The sequence below is a fragment of the Rattus norvegicus genome, chromosome 9, assembly GCF_036323735.1.
Source record: "Rattus norvegicus strain BN/NHsdMcwi chromosome 9, GRCr8, whole genome shotgun sequence".
NCBI lineage: Eukaryota > Metazoa > Chordata > Mammalia > Rodentia > Muridae > Rattus > Rattus norvegicus.
The window spans coordinates 47830662-47849457 of NC_086027.1; the positions used below are offsets into that span (position 1 = coordinate 47830662).

The following is an 18796-nucleotide window of genomic DNA, read 5'->3' on the forward strand; positions in this document are numbered from 1 at the left end:
CTGGGGAGAAATAAATTAAGGACTTTCTAGACTTCAATGAAAATGAAGACACAACATACCTAAATTTATGGGACACAACGAAAGCAGTGCTAAGAGGAAAATTCATAGCACTAAGTGCCTCCATAAAGAAAATTCTCATATCAGCAATTTAAAAGTACACCTGAAAGCTCAAGAAAAATAAGAAGCAAGCACACCACAGATGAGTAGAAGGTGAGAAATAATCAAAATCAGGACTGAGATCAATCAGCTGGAAACAAGAAAGCAGCACAAAGAATTAACAAACCCAAGAGCTGGTTCTTAGAGAAAATCAACACGAGACAAACTCTTAGCCAAACTAACCAAAAGACAGAGAGACAGTATCCAAATAAACAAAATCAGAAATGAAAAAGGAGACATAACAACTGACCCTGAGGAAATTCAAAGAATTATTAATTAGGTCTTACTTCAAAAACCTGTACTCCACAAAATTGGAAAATCTTAATGAAATGTATGGTTTTCTAGACAGAAACAACTTACCAAAGTTAAATCAAGATCAGGTAGACTATTTAAACAGCCCCATAACCCCTAAAGAAATAGAAGCAGTCATTAAAAGTCTCCCAACCAAAAAAAAAACAAAACAAAAAACAACAACAACAAAAAACAACCCAGGGCCAGATGGTTTTAGTGCAGAATTCTACCAAACTTTCGAAGAAAAGCTAATTCCAACACTACTCAAACCATTCCACAAAACAGAAACAGAAGGAACACTGCCAAACTAAATCCATGAGGCCACAGTCACCCTGACACCTAAACCACACAAAGACCCTACCAAGAAAGAGAACTCCAGACAGATTATTCTTATAAACACTGATGCAAAAATAATAAAGTAATTGCAAACTGAATCCAGGAATACATCAAAGATATCATCCACCAAGATCAAGTAGGCTTCATCCTAGGGATGCAGGGATGGTTCAATATATGAGAATTTATCAACGTAATCCACCATATAAACAAACTGAAAGAAAGAAAACCAAATCCCATGACTCCCTCCCCAGATGCTGAGAGAAGCTCTGATGAAACCCAGCGCCCTCCACATTAAAGGTTATCAGAGAGATCATGGCTACAGGCCATTCTAAACACAGTCAACACAATGCACAGTGAGCTAACCACCAGCATCAAACTGAATGGAGAGAGAACAAAGCACTTCCACTAAAGTCAGGGACAAGACAAGGCTACCCACTATCTCCCTAGCTACTCAACACAGTACCCCAAGTCCTAGACAGAGCAATCAGACAACTCAAGGAGAGCAAGGGGATACAGATTGAAAAGAAGTCAACGTAACCCTATTTGCAGATGGTATAATAGTATACATAAGTGTCCCCTACCAGAGAACTCCCACAGCTGATAAACACCTTCAGCAAAGCAGCTAGATACAAAATTAACACAAAGAAATCAGTTGCCCTCCTTTATACAAATGGTAAATAGGCCAAGAAAGAAATTAGTGAAACTCCCTTTACAATAGATACAAATAATATAAAATATCTTGGTGTGACTTTAACCAAGCAAGTGAAAGATCTGTATGACAAGAACTTCAAGTCCCTGAAGAAAAAAATTGAAGAAGATATCAGAAAATGGAAAGATCTCCCATGTTCACAAATAAGTAGAATTAACATAGTGAAATGGCCATTTTACCAAAAGCAAGCTACAGATTCAGGGCAATCCCCATCAAAATTACAACACAATTCTTCACAGACATGGAAAGTGCAATTCTCAACTTCATATGGAAAAACAAAAAAACTCAAGATAGCCAAAACAATCCTGAACAATAAAAGAACTTCTAGGGGAATCACTATCCCTGACCTCAAGGTGTACTACAAATAGTGATAAAAACTGCATGGTATTGAGACAGAGACAGACATGTTGATCAATGGAATCCAACTAAAGACTCAAAAATAAACCCACACGGGGTTGGGGATTTAGCTCAGTGCTAGAGCGCTTGCCTAGCAAGCGTGAGGCCCTGGGTTCGGTCCCCAGCTCCTAAAAAAAGAAAAAGAAAAAAGAAAAAAAAAAAAAAAACCCACACACATACGGACAAAGAAGTCAAAACCATCCAATGGAAAATGAAAGCATCTTCAACCAACGGTGGTGGACTAACTGGAGGTCAGCATGTAGAATGGAAATAGATCCATACTTATCACCCTGCACAAAACTCAAGTCCAAGTGGATCAAAGACCTCAACATGAAACGAGGTACACTAAATCTCATAGAAGAGAAAAACAGAAAATGCCCTTGAACATATTGGAACAGGAATCAATTTCCTGAACAGAACACCAACAGCTCAGACTCTAAGATCGACAATTAATAAATGGGTCCTCATGAAACTGCAAAGCTTCTGTAAGGCAAAGGACATTGTCAAGAGGACAAACAAGCAGCTCACAGATTGGGAAAGGATCTTCACTAACCCTACACATCTGAGAGAGGGCTAATATCCAAAATTTACAAAAACTCAAGAAGTCAGACACAACGACCCAAATAACCCAATTAAAAAACAGGGTACAGAGCTACAGAGAATTCTCAACAGGCCCAGAAGCACTTAAAGAAATGTTTAAAGTCTTCAGTCACCAGGGAGATGCAAATCCAAACCACTCTGAGGTCTCATCTTACGCCCATCAGAAAGGCGAAGATCAAAAACACAAGAGCGAGCACATACTCACCAGGATGTGGGGCAAGGGCAACACTTCTTTACTGCTGGTGGGAGTGCAAACTTGTACGACCACTCTGGAAATCAATTTGGCAATTTCTCAGAAAACTGGGAATAATTCTACAAGACACAACTATACCACTCCTGAGCATATACCCAAAAAAAAATGTTCCAACATCTCACAGAAACTCAAAGCATTATAGCAGAATTAAAATTATCTAAGTCCAACTCCAAGTATACATCCAAACTCAAGGTAGGGAAGCATTATCTATACACCTATATTCACAGCACAGCATTCATAGCAGCTAAAAGGTACAGGCTACTGGTACCAAATGTGCACTGACGTAAGACCACAGAAACTAAATGTGCCACATACATACATGAAATGTTAGACTTAAAAACTTAACACATGCTACAACAAAGTCATGAAAATATTGTGGTAAGCAATAGCGGTCAAAACTAACAAAGATGGTAATCTTTTTTAAAGCAAAGCAAAAAAAGCTAGAGGGAAAAAAGATAAATACTGTAGCATGTCACTCAGACCGGATACTTCAAGTAGTTATGAGACTGAAACTAGAGACTGTGGGTAGTAACAAGAAGCATCCATCTTAAGTCAAGGTGAAAGGATCTACGGATCACCAGTGGTAATGTCTGCTGCACACTGTATTAATGTTCCTGAACTTCCCATTTTAAAAACTGGATGGGACCAGAGATGGCTGAGCAGCCAAGAGCACTGGCTGCTCTTTCAAGGACTGTGGTGGGCCCCACTGCCAGCACCCGCATGGTGATTCACAACTATCTTTAACTCCAGTCCCAGGAGTACCCGATGCTCACAACTGGCCTCTGTGGTTACCAGGCATGAATGTGGTAAAGAGACATACAATCAAGCAAAACACCGTACACATAAAAATTTAAAAACAAAACAAAGGATCATCAAAGTGTTAGGATTTTATGTTTTAAGCCTTGTACCATAATTGTTAATACCTTTTTAAAGGCGGAAAGTTAGAAGCATGCTCTAGGATCAGAACCTGGCAAACCGGTGGGGAGCCACAAAGCTGGGAGGTCAACTTTCCAAGTCTGTGCAGCAGGGCCTGTCACATTTCCCTTGGAATCAGGAAGCAATGGAGGCCAAACACAAGCAACTTAGAAAGGCCACATTCTGCCTTCAGGAAGTTAAGCACAAGGCCACAGCCTAAGAGTGCGGTGCCTGCCTGCACCTGTGCGCTCTTGTTTTTGTCCATAAAGGGTTGGGGCTTGTTGAACTTCTGTAATACATTTAAATACAAGAACTGCAGCTGCTTTTTGAGACTTTGTAGTGACTCATCCATACAGAGCAGACCATCAGTGATGTTCCTGGCTATGGTTCTCAAACTTCTATGTGCAGTGCCGACATTCTCCTCATGAAGCATAGCAGATCCAACCTACATATGAACATTAGAATTTTGAATTTGAAGGGATGCACACCAAGCTATTTAATGTGAAACCAAAAGCTATATACCCAAGTGAAAGGGCCTAGGAACCACGTCCATGAAAGCACAAATACTAGCTTTCATTTCTAGACTTGTTTATAGGGATTCTAAACCAAGATGGTGCACATTCTAAGAAAAGTGTTATGTCTAAGATGCCTTTTAGGAAAAAAAGACATACACAGTACACCACCAGGATGTTTTAGTCTAGTTGAGTTGCTTAGTGACCACCTCCCCCACTCCTTAACTTAGGAGTCTTCTTCCTCCATCTTCAGTTTCTTGTGCTTTTCTCTCTACTATAATAAAACAACTTCTCTATGAGATGATAGACACTTTTTAGGTTTTAAGTCAGGGTTCTCCTAACTCCTGCCCCAGCTTCCCAAGAAGACAAGTGCCACACTTAGCTAAGGCATTATCTTGACCAACAGAAGGTAAGCAGAGCTCCAAAAACTGTATTAACAGAGCTAACTAGGGTACTCACCAAACCAAAACAAGAAGAAAATGGACTTTGCATTTCTCACACCCTTTTCTGGAAGTAACGCACTCTTCCTACTAATGACTCGTGTTCATGGTGTGACTGATCTTTACAACACAGCTACAGGATAGATAGACAGGCAACACTACTGCCTTCTCAACAGAGAGGCTAGAACACTGATGAAGCTGAAATGCTAGTTTGAGATGTAAAATCATAATTATGGTTTTAGAAACAGGGCCTCACTGGCCTGGGACTTGCCATGTAGACCAAACTGGCCTGAAACTCAGAGATTTACCTCCCTCTGCTTCCTGAATGTTGCATTAAAGTGTGTGCTATCATGCCCAGTTATATATACTTTTCTTTAAAATTAATATTCCCATATTTTCAAATGAGAAAATAACAATATTATCATGTGTTGCTATGGGAGACCACTTCTGTTGAATTAATCTAGTTTAGTACAATTCAGTAAAAACAGTGAGAACAGTGAGATAGTTTAGCCAAGTAAACACACCAGGTCCGATGACCTAAGGGTCATGACCCCTCTGGGGGTCAAACAACCATGTCACCTGGGTTACATACCAGATATCCTGTCTATCAAATGTTTACATGATTTATAACAGTAGCAAAATCAGAGTTATAAAGTAACAACAAAGATAATTGTATAGTTGGGTCACCACTACATGAAGAACTGTATTAAAGGTAACATTAGGACGGTTGGGAGCCACTGCTGAAAAGGGAGAGAGTGGACTCCCACAGGTTGTTTACACACACACACACACACACACACACACACACGTCCCCCCACCTACCACCCACCATACACACAAATTGTTTTAAAAATAGAAAAAATGGATGCTTTCCCACCAGGGAATTTAGCATCTATCTGTGATAGACACATTAGCAGTCATACTTTTAACAGAACTAAGGATGAAAATAAACCCTAAATATAAGACTAATTCAACTTGTCCATGTGCATGTAAAGTAGAAACATAGTCAACTTGGTACCAAGTCACGGACTTTAAAATCAGTAAAATCTCAGCTCTTTATGGATAAGGTTGAACCTGACCAACTCTACATTCCACTACTGAGTCCCTTTAGTCCTGCATAGAACTGTCAAAGCTCTACCCAGAGCTTTAAACATTAAAAAAAAAAAAACAAAAAAAGCTTATTCATAGGCTAGAGAAATGGCCCAATGGTTCCACAATTTAGAGTACTGAGTGCTCTTTTAGAGAAGCCTTATGGAGGAACTACATGTTCCGTGGGGTCAGACGCCCACTTGTGACTTTCACAGGCACTAATGACAAATGTGGTACATATACATGCAGACAAAATACCCATACATGTAAAAGTAATTTTAAAACATCAGTAACAGATATACCACTCTAACATATATGTTGTAACATATATAATAACAAAAGCTTTTAAGACAATAAACAAGGGGCTGGGGATTTAGCTCAGTGAGTGGTAGAGCGCTTGCCTAGGAAGCGCAAGGCCCTGAGTTCGGTCCCCAGCTCCGAAGGGAAAAAAAAAAAAAAAAAGACAATAAACAAGAATATTTTGAAACGTTTTCTATTCATTTCCAAAAAAAATGAGATGTGCCTGCCCATGACACATGGCTACACATTAAAAACTAACCGAAGAAAGGTCTGGCCTTTGGCATTGGTTCTTGGACAATATCCTACATAATCTTGAAATTTGCTATTAAACAAATAGCAGATATTGCAAATAGCTTAATAACATGACCTGGAATGGTGACTTTGGGCCATTTATTTACAAGCTCCTGAAGGACTGCAAACTGAACTCCCAAGTGTTCCAGTTCCAATAAACACTGTGGGTAATAAAGCTGCAATGAGTCCCTTTAGTCCTGCATAGAACTGTCAAAGCTCTACCCAGAGAGAATCAAGCTCCCCACCGACTTTTATATGTGCTCGTGCACACATCTCTTCCCTTGGCTAATTTTCATCTGTATTGTTTCACTATAATAAATCAAGCATACACCTAAGACCTTTTACAAGTTCTCTGAGCTCATCCAGACTTACTGAACCAGTGTGACCATTAGATCCCCAAACCTAAAATTGGCATTAGAAATGATCCCCTCGGGGCTGGAGAGATGGCTCAGCGGTTAAGAGCACCCGACTGCTCTTCCAGAGGTCATGAGTTCAACTCCCAGCAACCACATGGTGGCTCACAACCATCTGTAAAGAGATCCGATGCCCTCTTCTGGTGTATCTGAAGACAGCTACAGTGTACTTATATATAATAAATAAATCTTTAAAAAAAAAAAAAAAAAAAAAAGAAATGATCCCCTCATCCCTGACCAAAATAACAAGGCTACCTACTCAGGGAGAAAAGACATTATCTTCTAATTTTCAATTTTTCCTTCACATTTCTCACATTTTTAATAGGACAGAACTGACAACTATAAATTACATTTCCTAGGTGCCTCTAAAATCAAAAGTATGCATGTGACTAAATCTTGGCCAGTAAGATACGAACAGAGAACACAGGAAAAATGTCTGTCATATTCTTTCTTTTTGCCCTCCCTAGTATCAGAGATCAAATATCCTACATTCTTAAAGAAAACTGCTTAGTTCTTTATCAAGAATGCAGTTTCAACTGCAGTCCCTAGAGAATGGCTGAGCTACCAGAGGGCCCTGTGACCCCGCACAGCCCGAGAACTGTAGCAGTGCCCACTCTGGATCAGCTGCCTACCATCCGACTGTCACGGGCAAGAGAAAAGTCTCAATATTGTTTGCACTGGATACAGTCTTTTCTAGCATCTTAGCCTGTGCCCTAATAAACTTAAGAACACTTAATAATTTTAGAATTAATAATCTATTCCACATTTAAATTAACTATACATAGATTGTAAAAGACAGTAAGATGTATAATAAAACTCTCTGGATCCACTGTTATGGAAAATACCAACAAAAGTTTCTAATGTCCTTGTCCTTCTTAGCTTTGTTAACTTGGCATAGCTTAGAATCATCTAAGAGGAAAGCCTCCAATAAAGAACTGCCTAGACCAGACTGACCTGCGGACAAGTCTCTGTCTCCATTTTTAACTAATGTAAGAGGGCCCAGACTACTGTGGGAGGAACCATCACCAGGCAGGTGGTTCTGAACTGTATGAGAAGCTAGGTAAAATTAAAGCTGAGTAGGCAACAGAGCAAAACAAAGAGAGTGTAAAGAAGTAAAATACCATTAGCCATGCCTGTGGAAAAGCAGCAAATAATTATCTGTAGGAAACGTCAAGGCTGCAATAAATCACACTAAGCTGAAATCACAGGATTCCATGGGTTATACACACAAGTCTAATGATAAGACAAGACGGGTAAGGAACACGAGCAGTCTCGAAGGTTTTTCTCTGGAGCTGCAGTTCTCATCACTGAGTGTCAGAATCACACACAGGCCTACAGAACCAAACATAGACCACTGCATCCCAACTTCAATGGTTCTGATTCAGAGACTACAGGTTTGGGCAGGGATAAAAATTTATATTTCTAGAAATTTCCCAGTTAATTCATAAACTGCTGGTCGTGGGCTGGTTTTACTGATATATAAAGTGTGCACAGAGGGTAAATGAAGACAGAGATTAGCGCAGGAGCTCAGAGGAAAAGAGTGTATGAGGAAAAGAGACAGTGTTGCTAATGGTGCTCTGCCTAGATGAATACCAAAGGATGTATATACTACAGGTGACGGTCTTTCCTGTCTGTCCTCCCTCTCCTCCCTTCCTAATTCAGAGCAGATTATAGTGTCCTTCAAATGCACTGTCGTGTGCAGTATTCAAGGTAAGTAAAGTTAAGTGTAAAAGATAATGTAATCAGAAAGGCTTACACAAAACTAAATACTGGATCTTACATTAGAAGCACTGACAGAATGCCAATCAGTGCAGAGAGTAATCAAACTCAGGTTAGAGAAGAAAACCACCAAAGCAACACTTCAAAGGAACAGGAATGAAATACTATGTGTGCTGTTAAAGGCAGAAAGAAAGCAGGCAGAAAGGTAGAAACAGCAATGACGTCACAAAGAGGAAAAAATCATGAAACTACAAAAAATACCAAGAAGCTTAAGGCAACATTATGGAATTAACTGGGAAGCCGGACCCATGGCCAGATGTAGATGAAGTGACACAGCTGAGGAATGTAACAGAAGGCCTAGAGTATCAACCTAAGAAGCTTTAATCTTACTTTATTAATTTAGGGAGGGAAGTACACATGTCCACGCATAAGGAGCACAAGAAAAGCATCAGAAAACCGCATCCTGTGCGCTCCACCGTACAGTACCATCTAAAACTCACAAGGTAAATGAGCATCAACAGTATGCAACTAGAAATAATGTCCTTGGAGCAACTAAAGTTTAAAAGTATGATCTAACTTGGTCTTGGGGAAATGGCTCTGTGGTAAATTGACTGTCCTTCAAGCATGACAGCCTGAGGTCTGAGTTGTGGTCTTCAACACCTACATAAAAGAAAAGAAAGCCTAGCATGGTGGCACACACTTTTAACCCCTGGAGTCTGAAGTGAATCTCTGGAGCTCACTAGGCAATGCCAGCCTGGACTAGCTGACTGGATGAGTTACACAATCAGTGAGACTGCCTATGTTAGAAAACAAGGGAGTGAGCAATGGAGGACACTGAACACTGACCTCTAGCCTTCACTAGTACAACCCACACACACTGTGTGTGTGTGTGTGTGTGTGTGTGTGTGTGTGTGTGTGTGTGTGTGTGTGAGAGAGAGAGAGAGAGAGAGAGAGAGAGAGAGACTTTTCTGTAAGTTCCTTATTTGCAAGTCTCTTTTCTAGCTAATCTTTAGATTCCATGTAACTATAAGTAAACATAAAAAGGAGAAAATTTCACTTGCCAAAACTTCTGGATTCTTCCCTTGCCTTCAGGTGAGACTTCTCATACATAGAGCTAAAGCTGCTGCCTTTAAAGATGAGATGCTACATTCTTCAAGATACTCTAAGTGTAATCCAATTTAATTTAAGCTCATTTAGTACACTATGTTTGGTTAGCATTTGCTGAGTTTTGAGACTGGCTCTCGAATAGCCCGGCCTGGTCTTAAACTCACTAGGTAGCTGAGGCTGATGGTTATGACCACAATCCTCCTGCCTCTACCTTCAATTCCTGAACTACAGGTCCCTAACATAATGGCCACTACTATACCTACTAGGTTCTGAGAAAGTGAATTTCAAGAGAGTTTAATATGATTTTTTAAAGACAATTAGAATGTTTTCCATTAGCCATGAAGGACATGAAGAAGAACTTAGCCCCCACTCTCACGAAGTTGAACAGTCAGTACTCCCTCTTAAGGACTAACATTCCAAACAGCTCCTCAGAACTTTCTACAAGTCTAACAAATACATTAGCATTACTTCCATCTCAAACACAAACATCTGGTTTTTTTTTTCTTCCAGTCAGTAGCAGTAAATTATCTAGATCAAACAATGTGATTCAAAGAAATACCAAATACCAGCATTTTCAGACAACTGACTTTTTTAAAAACCAGAAAAGTGGAGCTGGAGAGATGACTCAGTGCTTAAGAGCACTGACTGCTCTTCCAGAGACTCAAGTTCAATTCCCAGCACCCGCATGGCAGGCCATAACTGTTGAGAACTTCAAGATGTGGCACTCTCACATATAGACATACAAGAAGGCAAAACACCAATGTATATAAAATAAAAAAAAGAAAGAAAAAAAGCCCAGAAAGTATCTATAGACCCAACTTACAACAGGAGCTATGTAAAGAACATCTGGCGAAAACAAACGTCTGCTGCACAGTAGAACACACAGAAGCAACCCCTCCCTCCAGAGCACATATGAGCAGGAGGCAGCTGTTTCTTCCGAGTTCAAACAGTCCCTCATGGAAAGGTCGGGAGGCCCTTGAAACTTAGAAACTCACTTTACTTGGAGTTTCACGAGGCCTTTCCCCAAGGTTGCACAAGCAGTTAAATATTCACTAGGCTACAGCTCGGCGGAAGAGCAGTCTACTCATGTGCTTCACAGATCAATGCCCAACACAATGGAGAGGAAGGAGATCCTGTGCCCAAAGAACCTACATCAAAACTTCAGCTACAGAAATCGGACTGTGCTTAAGGGGATAAATGAAATCAGGCAGCAGCAGCAGCAGCAGAACCTGGTTGGTGATACACACTTGTGCTGGAGGAGACTGAATGCGTTTCTCCCCAGCCAGCCTAACCTTCATGCTCAAATTCCAAGCTGGTGAAAACCCATTTATAAAAACAGTGACCGGCACCCAAGCAACCACACATATGGCTCTGCACACATGCAGGCTCACATATACACAGCCACAGGAACAAACTTGGTTCTGGTCACCAAGCCTGAAGCAATGAGTTCAACAGCTGGGATCTAAACAAGAGGAGGAGAAGCCTGACTCCTACCAGATGTCCTCTGACCTCCACACATACACAAATAAGTAAATGTAAATTTTAAAAGGGGATTAAAGCATTTATTATCAAGCAGGAAGATCCAAGTTTGATCACCAGAACCCACGTGGTAGGAGGATCACCTTCCTGACCTCCATATACACACACTAAATGCAGAGACATGCATACAAAATAAATGAGCATAATTAAAAATACATAGGTTTTCCACATCATTTCTTAGCCAAGTAAGAAAGCACACAATGTAGCTATATTATGAGTGTTAATTTTTTTTTCTTTTCTTTTTTTCGGAGCTGGGGACCGAACCCAGGGCCTTGCGCTTGCTAGGCAAGAGCTCTACCACTGAGCTAAATCCCCAACCCCGAGTGTTAATTTTTTAAGGATATACTTCTCAGAACAATGTAATTTTAAAAGCCACAAAAATCATCCATGCAACTGTTAAGACACTTAAATGTTGAGTTCTCTTTTGAGAAGCCCAGACTCCCTTGTCTTAGGTTTACAAAGCTCACTTACACACCAATAACTCCCCTTCTCTCTCATGCCTGTTAATGCTTGTGCTTCCCCTCCCTCCACGTCCACGTTAAAATCTGTGTTAAACTCTTCGTGAACAACCGTCCTGGGGGCTGGAGATATGGTTCCCAGGTTAAAAAGAAACTTGCTGGGGTTGGGGATTTAGCTCAGTGGGGTGGGGGGGGGGGGAAGACTTTAAAAAAAAAACTTGCTGCAGTCATGAGGCCTGGAGTTGGACTCCCAGGTCCTGCAAACACCTCTAGCTACAGCTTCAGGGATCAGGCACTTGAATTATAAGGAACATACACTTACAAACACATGACAACAATGAAAAACTTTGTCCTTTTAAAATGGAACTTGCAAAGGAGTTAGGACCTGGGTCATGAATCAGGGAGAAGATCCCAGTTCCTTTTATACAATGTGACCCAGCCAAGTACTATCATCTCCACAAATCTGTTTCTTTATAAGTGTGCCAACTTTATACAGTGCTTTTGAATATTAAATGAGAAATCACTTAGCAAAGGGCCCTGGAAGATAGTCCATACATAGTAATTTACCAATTATTCTTAAATTCTGGAACGAATGTTAAAAAGACAAGCAGTATTTCTAAGTTTCAGGCACAAGGCTTAGAATCCTATGACTTAAAGTTGAGACTGGGATATAAAAAGAATTACACAAAAAATAAAAATAAAAGGAATTACAAAAAGTCATTTTGCCAAGGACAGAAGCTAAGTAAAAATATCTAGTGTTAAGCAAATATAATTGCCATGGGCAGAATCTTAGGTTTGTAAAAATAACTTAAGCTGTATTAACTCAAAGTGTTTATTATTACAAAGTCATGGTCTTGTTTTCATAAAAGCTAAAGAAAAAATGCATTAAAAAAAGACAAAAAGGAAGGTATGTAGATTATCACTAGGTTGCTTTAAGTGCCAACTTGAAAAAAATACAACATGTAGGGAAAATTCCTTGTGCAAGATGGCAGAAAATATCACACCTCTCCTTCCTAAAAACTACAGAAAACAGACTTCCATAAGATCTTCAAGGATGTTCCTGTCTGAAAAGAAGAAGCCCCAGCAACTTCTCTCACCACGACCATATTTCCAGTAGGAGCACAAGCCACTCTGGTGGGTGGCTGTAGGAAAATTATTTAGCATCTTCTTTAGATTGAAAAATAAATCATATATATATAAAGACTAAAGTGAGGCCATTCTTAGCAGTTTATTTTTATTTTATTCTAGATGGAGAAGGTATTTTAAAAGTAAATTTTTGGTTAGCAACAAAATTTTATTCAAAAAAATCAAATATAAAAACTAATTAAGGGGGTTGGGAATTTAGCTCAGTGGTAGAGCACTTGCCTAGCAAGCACAAGACCCTGGGTTCAGTCCTCAGCTCTGGGAAAAAAAATTAAGGCTGGAGAGATGGCTCAGTGGTTAAGAACACTGACTGCTCTTCCAGAGGTCCTGAGTTCAAATCCAGCAACCACATGGTGGCTCACATCCATCTGTAATGGGGTCTGAGGTCCTCTTCTGGTGTGTCTGAAGACAGCGACACATTAAATAAGTAAATGAAGACATACATTAAATAAGTAAGTAAATATTAAAAAAAATTAATAAAATTCTATCTCAGGTCAACAGTAAACAGTGTTGTCAGAAGCCAGGCAATAGTGGCATACAACTTTAATCCAAAACTCTGGAGACAGAGGCAAGTGGTCTGGTCTACAGTTCTGGTCCAAGGCAGCAAGGGCTACAAAGAGAAACCCCGTCTCTAAAATACAAAACCGAAATGATGTCAGTAAAAGGAGTCAACCAGTCCAGCCCAAATGCCAAGCTCCAGCTGCAGTGAAGTTTGTGACAAAGCTACGGTAGAAAGCAACTGAGAGATAGCAAGCAAACAGACCTCTGGCCTCTCCACACAGCAGAGAAAGCTCAGACCTGTGTTCTTTAGCATGTACTAACTCGATCATTCACTGCAGCTCTGTAAAGTAGGAGATACTACAGTCATCATACACAGCTGAGTAAAACGAGCACCCAAAGTCATTTACTGGTCCAGGGTCATGTAAGCAGTAAATGGTAGCAGGCAGGATCTGGACTGAAGATGTTAAATGTTCAAATCAACTACAGCAATTACTAGGTACTAGGGATAAAATTACGGATCTATCTAATAAGACCTCCACCCTGTAGTTAGGAAGAGAGAGTCAACAAATCTAATGGGAATAATTAACAAGTGAAACTAGCAGGAGCTCCCTCAAGTAAAGAACAGCAATAGAAGCCAAGAACAACTGTCACCAGCCAGAAGAGGTGTCCAGTCTATCTGCCTGGGTAGCATCCTGAAGACCAATATGAGAGAGAGTCATGGGGTAAGGCTAAGGCTAAGTTGGCAGCTGCCCTGATGGCAGGGAGGAGGAGCTTAGATTCAATTCTAATATCTAGAGTTTTTGGAAGATTTTAACTATGAAAAGTTCAACCGAAGTTCTTTTTCAAAAGGTCACTCTGATTGTTATGTGAGTGACAGCAAGGAAAATAAGGACACCAGTAAGGGCACTAATCCAACAATTTAAGGAAGGTAACACTAGAACTTAAGACTTGTATCTGTGCATGGTTTACAAGGAGACACTAAAGTGCCTGAAACTTGTCTCTGAATTATCACTCTCCTCATGCTCTCAAGTTGTGTTCAAAGAAAATTAAAATTTAAAATATCTATTAATATCCACATTAATGTTGGCATTGTTGCTACTAGAAATGAAGTTTTTACTGATATTCTGTTTAACTTACCCTGATTTATTTCGGTTTTTATTTCTGATGGAGTCTAACTTTTCGGGCCCTAACTGATCTGTACCTCACTATGTAGATCAGGTTGGCCTCAAGCTACCAGAGATCCCCCTGCCTCTGCCTACCTACTGCTGAGATGAGCCAAACCCAGTTTATACCCTGATTTGCAATCCCCAATACTCTAATTAAGCACAAAGAATCACACCAGCCTTCAGTATGTACTCACTTGTAGAAGCAGGTGCCTAAGGCCTCCTGTGATTAGTTTTCTTCTCATGGTACTCTCTCTAGCATACCAATCCTATTCAGTGCACAGCTACAAGAGTACGCCACAGAAGACACTTACTGGGTACCTGTGGATTCAGTCTCATTAAATGCCTTTTATTTAAGAAGTAATTAGTCAGCTACCCAAACTGGAAAATGATGTCTTCAAACTAAGAATGAAAAGCTTGTCCAGGGGTTGGGGATTTAGCTCAGTGGTAGAGCGATTGCCTAGCCAACGCAAAGCCCTGGGTTCGGTCCCCAGCTCCGAAAAAAAAAGAAAAAAGAAAAAAGAAAAGCTTGTCCAAATTCATATACCAGCAGAGACAAAATTCAAGCCCATATCTAAATGCTTTGATCTTTCCACTTCAAAAGCCATTAAATACTGTGTGTTTGACTGTTAAACATAGGTATATGTAGTCACTGGAATTTATTTACAGTGACCGGTTGTTGAGAACAGGTTTTTTTTTTTTTCTTCCTATTTTGAATCTTAGTTTTTCAGTGGTAAAGAAGTGTAGTTACATATTTAAGCACATTCATTTTGAAAACGTGTATTTTTCTACATGAGACGACATAGAGATAAGATTAATGTTAAAAGCGATTCCCACCCTTAAAAAAAACAAACAAACAAATACGCATTATTTACCATAAAAAGGAGTAAAGTTTCATGACAAGATACACGATTTGGTACATACTGACCTCAAAGGACCTACAAGACACAAACAAGAAAACAGAGAAATTCAAGAAAGATGGCAAATAACTAGGCTAAGCAGTGAGCGAAAGCACTCTCCCAGACTGAATTCCTGGATGGTAAGCTTCCAAGTGTCCAGCACTGGAAGGGCGGGAAGCGTGTTCTTGCGACATTTGTCTGGGCAAAGCACTGCCTCTGTGGGAAAACTGACTCATGGAGATAGCGTTAAACTGAACTAATGTGCACTCCTATTATGACATTATAATTCTACCTAAAGGACTAGAGGAGCCAGAGACCAAGCAGATCATTTAAGAGTTGTCACATAGTCCCTAATAGTTAAATCCTTTCTACCAGGTCTCTATTTTTAATCTACACACCGTTTCTACTTTATACCCGCCAGGTCCAAGAAAAACACAGTAAAATCCTAGGCATGTACCACCTGTAGTGTTTTTTTAAAACAATTACGGAACGATACTGCAGGAAGGTACGGGCTTTGCAAACCGGGGACAGGAAGAGCCTCCAAACAGACAAGTGCCTGTCTACCCCGACTGTTGTTTTAACAGCACACCCAAGTGTCAATGAACTGAGCACCTGTACGGACACTTGGGGACAGGTGTCCTGCACACGGAAGGGACAGATAAGTAACAAGGGAAAAGGAGCGAGGAACACACTGCTTCCGGGGTCCCTGAGAGCAAGGCAGGAGGGAGGAAGCCGGTGCACCGGAGGGGCGAGCGGAGAACCGCGGCACGCGGCACGGGCCCCGGGCGCCCCGGCCACATTCTGCAAACGCTGGTGGAGCGGACGCTCGAACGCGCAAGGAAATGAATGGCCAGCCAGGCGCCGGCGCAAGAGGAAAGGGGGACTTGCGACGCCGGCGGCGGGACTCGCGGAGGCAGGGCCGCGGGCGCGCGACGGAGCGCGGGAGGCAGCGCCTGGGTGGAGGGGGAACGGGAGGTCACGCGTTACATAACCCGGCGGCCCGAGGCGCAGGGGCGGCGCGGTGCGGCGGACAGGAGGCCTCGCGGCAGCACCGCGGACTCCCGGCCGAGGCCCCGGCGCCTCGGGCCGCGCGGGCGGCGGCGGCCCGGACCCTGGCGGCTCGGCTCCCCTCCCCCACCCGCCGGCCCGGGGGTCGCTCACCTTCCGCGCCGCCCCAGGCCACCATGCCCGGGCCCGACCGCTTCCTCAGGCCCGCGGGCGCCGCCGCCGCCGCTCAATGCCCTCGCAGCGGCAGAGGAGAACGCCGGGGAAGGCAACCGGTCAGGCGGCTGCCGAGCCGCACCGCGCCTCGGCCCACGCTCCCTCAGTCGCGGCGCCCGCCTCGCGCCTCCGCCCCTCCCCCGCCGCCGCTCCGGCGCGCGCCCCGGCTCCCCCTCCCGTCCCTGCCGCGGCCGGCTGGCCCGGCCCCGCTCGCACTCACCGGGCGCGGCGCACGCGCGCTGCTCGCGCCCGGCCCGAGGCGACCCCGGCCCCGCCCTCCTCTCGCGCCGGCGCCCGCGGGAGAGGGGGGGCGAGCAGCGCCTCGGCGGCACGTGACCGTGCGGCTGGCTGGGCGGGGGTGGCGCGGGGCCCGCCGCATCACCACGCTGCCTCCTGCCCGGGCTGGCTGGCTAATCGTGCTGCAGCGACGCGCAGCCGCGCCCCGCCCCACCCCGCACGGACTCCCCAGCCGCCGCGGAGGGCGCGGGTGCCCGGACTAACCCCGTGGACGACCGCGCAGGGTCCTCCGAGCGCTGCTGCGCGCTCCGACTGATGTGCGGCGCCACCTAGCGGCGGCCAGGACGCACACAGGCTGGCATATGCTCGTTGGGCGAGCGGAGAACCGCGCGGCCCACAACGTTCTGCGGAACGCAGGGTCGCTTGCCGGCAGCCAGCTGGGCAGAGCCCAGACACGACACCGCACAGTCTTATCACTGCCGACCCCGCATTCCACCTGCGGCTGCTGCCTTTCCCGCGTGCAACACACAGACCTGATGAAAATTGCTTTCCCTTGTGATGGTTTAAAAACAACCGCTACACACATTTATTTATTCACGGATGTTTAGATACAATTACACCTTCTAGCAAAAAAAAAAAAAAAAACCAGTGGTCTTATAAGGCTCATTTTCCCAGCCTCTGTTGTGTCTGTTCAATGGAAGACTGTGTGGTTATTGTGACAATCTTTATTGTTGGAATGCTCAGACATTGAGCCAACCAACTCCTCGCCCTAGGCTCAACACTTTGGGTCCTTCTCCGGCTTAGACATTTGAAAGGAGTTTGCAGGCACTTAGAAAACAATCAGTTCTCTTTTTAAAACTGACTTTGCAAACCTGAGGCTCCTTTCCCAGAAAGACAGGAGATACTCGGATAAAATCTCTCTCTCTCTGTATATACACATATACATTTGTATGTATATATACATTGAAACATATATGTCTGTCTCAATTTTAACCTCTCCCTCTCTTGTTTCGTTTGCTTGCTCTCCTTGATGAATTCAACTTCAGTATTCCCTCCATACCCCCAGAGAGTTGCCTGTTTCTCCGGACCCACAATAGAAAAGATAGATACAGTGTAATTTCAGGAGTTTCAGAATGAGCTCTAAGCTGCAACACCAGCAGGTTGTGTAATGAAATGCCACTGGGGGTAAGGAAGGGGCAATTAGGCTTGTGGGGACTTTGTAAAAATTGTCTCTACACAGCAGTTATTTCCAGTTAAGGAAAAGAGCAAAATTTTAATTTTGAGACTGAAAAATAACTGAGCTCTACAAGGAATAAGCAATTATATTTCAATTTCTGATTTTTTCCCTATTCTTTCGTAATCGAAGATTTTTTTTTTTGTATTTTTTCGCAAGCAAATAAAGTGTCCTAGTTTGCTTTCTTTTGCTGTGACAAACACTATTACCAAAAAACAACTTAAGGAGGATACCTTATAACTTACAGCCCACCGCGAAGGGAAGTCAGGACGGAACGTGGGTACAGGAACCGAAAGACTACTCAGGAGCCCTGCTCACTGGCTTGCCTCTCATGGCTTGCTTCTTCTATCCCTGACACAACTAAGGCCACCCGCCTAGGGACGGGACCGCCCACAGTGGGCTGGACCATCCCACATCAATCATCAATCAAGACAACATCCCACAGACTTGTCCACAGGCAAATCTGATACAGGCATTTTCTCAGTTGATGTTCCCTCTTCCCAGATGACCCTAGCTTGTGTCCAGTTGAAAAAAAGTAACCAGCACGTCTTGGCAGTAACCGTACGAACTGCACTAGTGTGCAGCCTCTAAAGTAAGATGTCTTTCTCTGTAAAAGAAAAGGCATAGAGAAGTGAGAAATAAAGTGTAGAAAACGTCTGTGTTACGAACAAGTTTGCCCAGGATTTACTTTTAGCTACTTCAGAATGTTCTTATTTCAACTTCATTGTCTACATTTACTCCCCTGTCTATTTATCTCATAAAGACTACTTTTCATATCGAAGGTGAGCGAGGCTTGGACATAGGACCTAAGATGGCCCATCCGGACCTCACACTTGGAATTTTTATGGGAGCTGTACTTTTCACTCCTTTCCTA

The 18796-nt window shown here is 42.8% G+C and overlaps 1 protein-coding gene across 11 annotated transcripts in view; it reads right to left on the minus strand.

Moving 5' to 3' along the window:
• The window catches only part of Rev1 (REV1, DNA directed polymerase), a 73648-nt gene extending 56755 nt beyond the window's left edge, over nt 1-16893 (minus strand). For 3 of the 11 annotated variants that reach the window (XR_010054595.1, XM_063267160.1, XM_063267159.1), the window contains exon 1: nt 16392-16526. The gene's annotated coding sequence lies outside the window, so the exon portion shown is untranslated. The other 8 variants (XM_063267161.1, XM_039083578.2, XM_039083577.2 and 5 more) reach the window with 7 other exon arrangements.
• Between the last annotated feature and the right edge of the window lie 1903 nt (nt 16894-18796).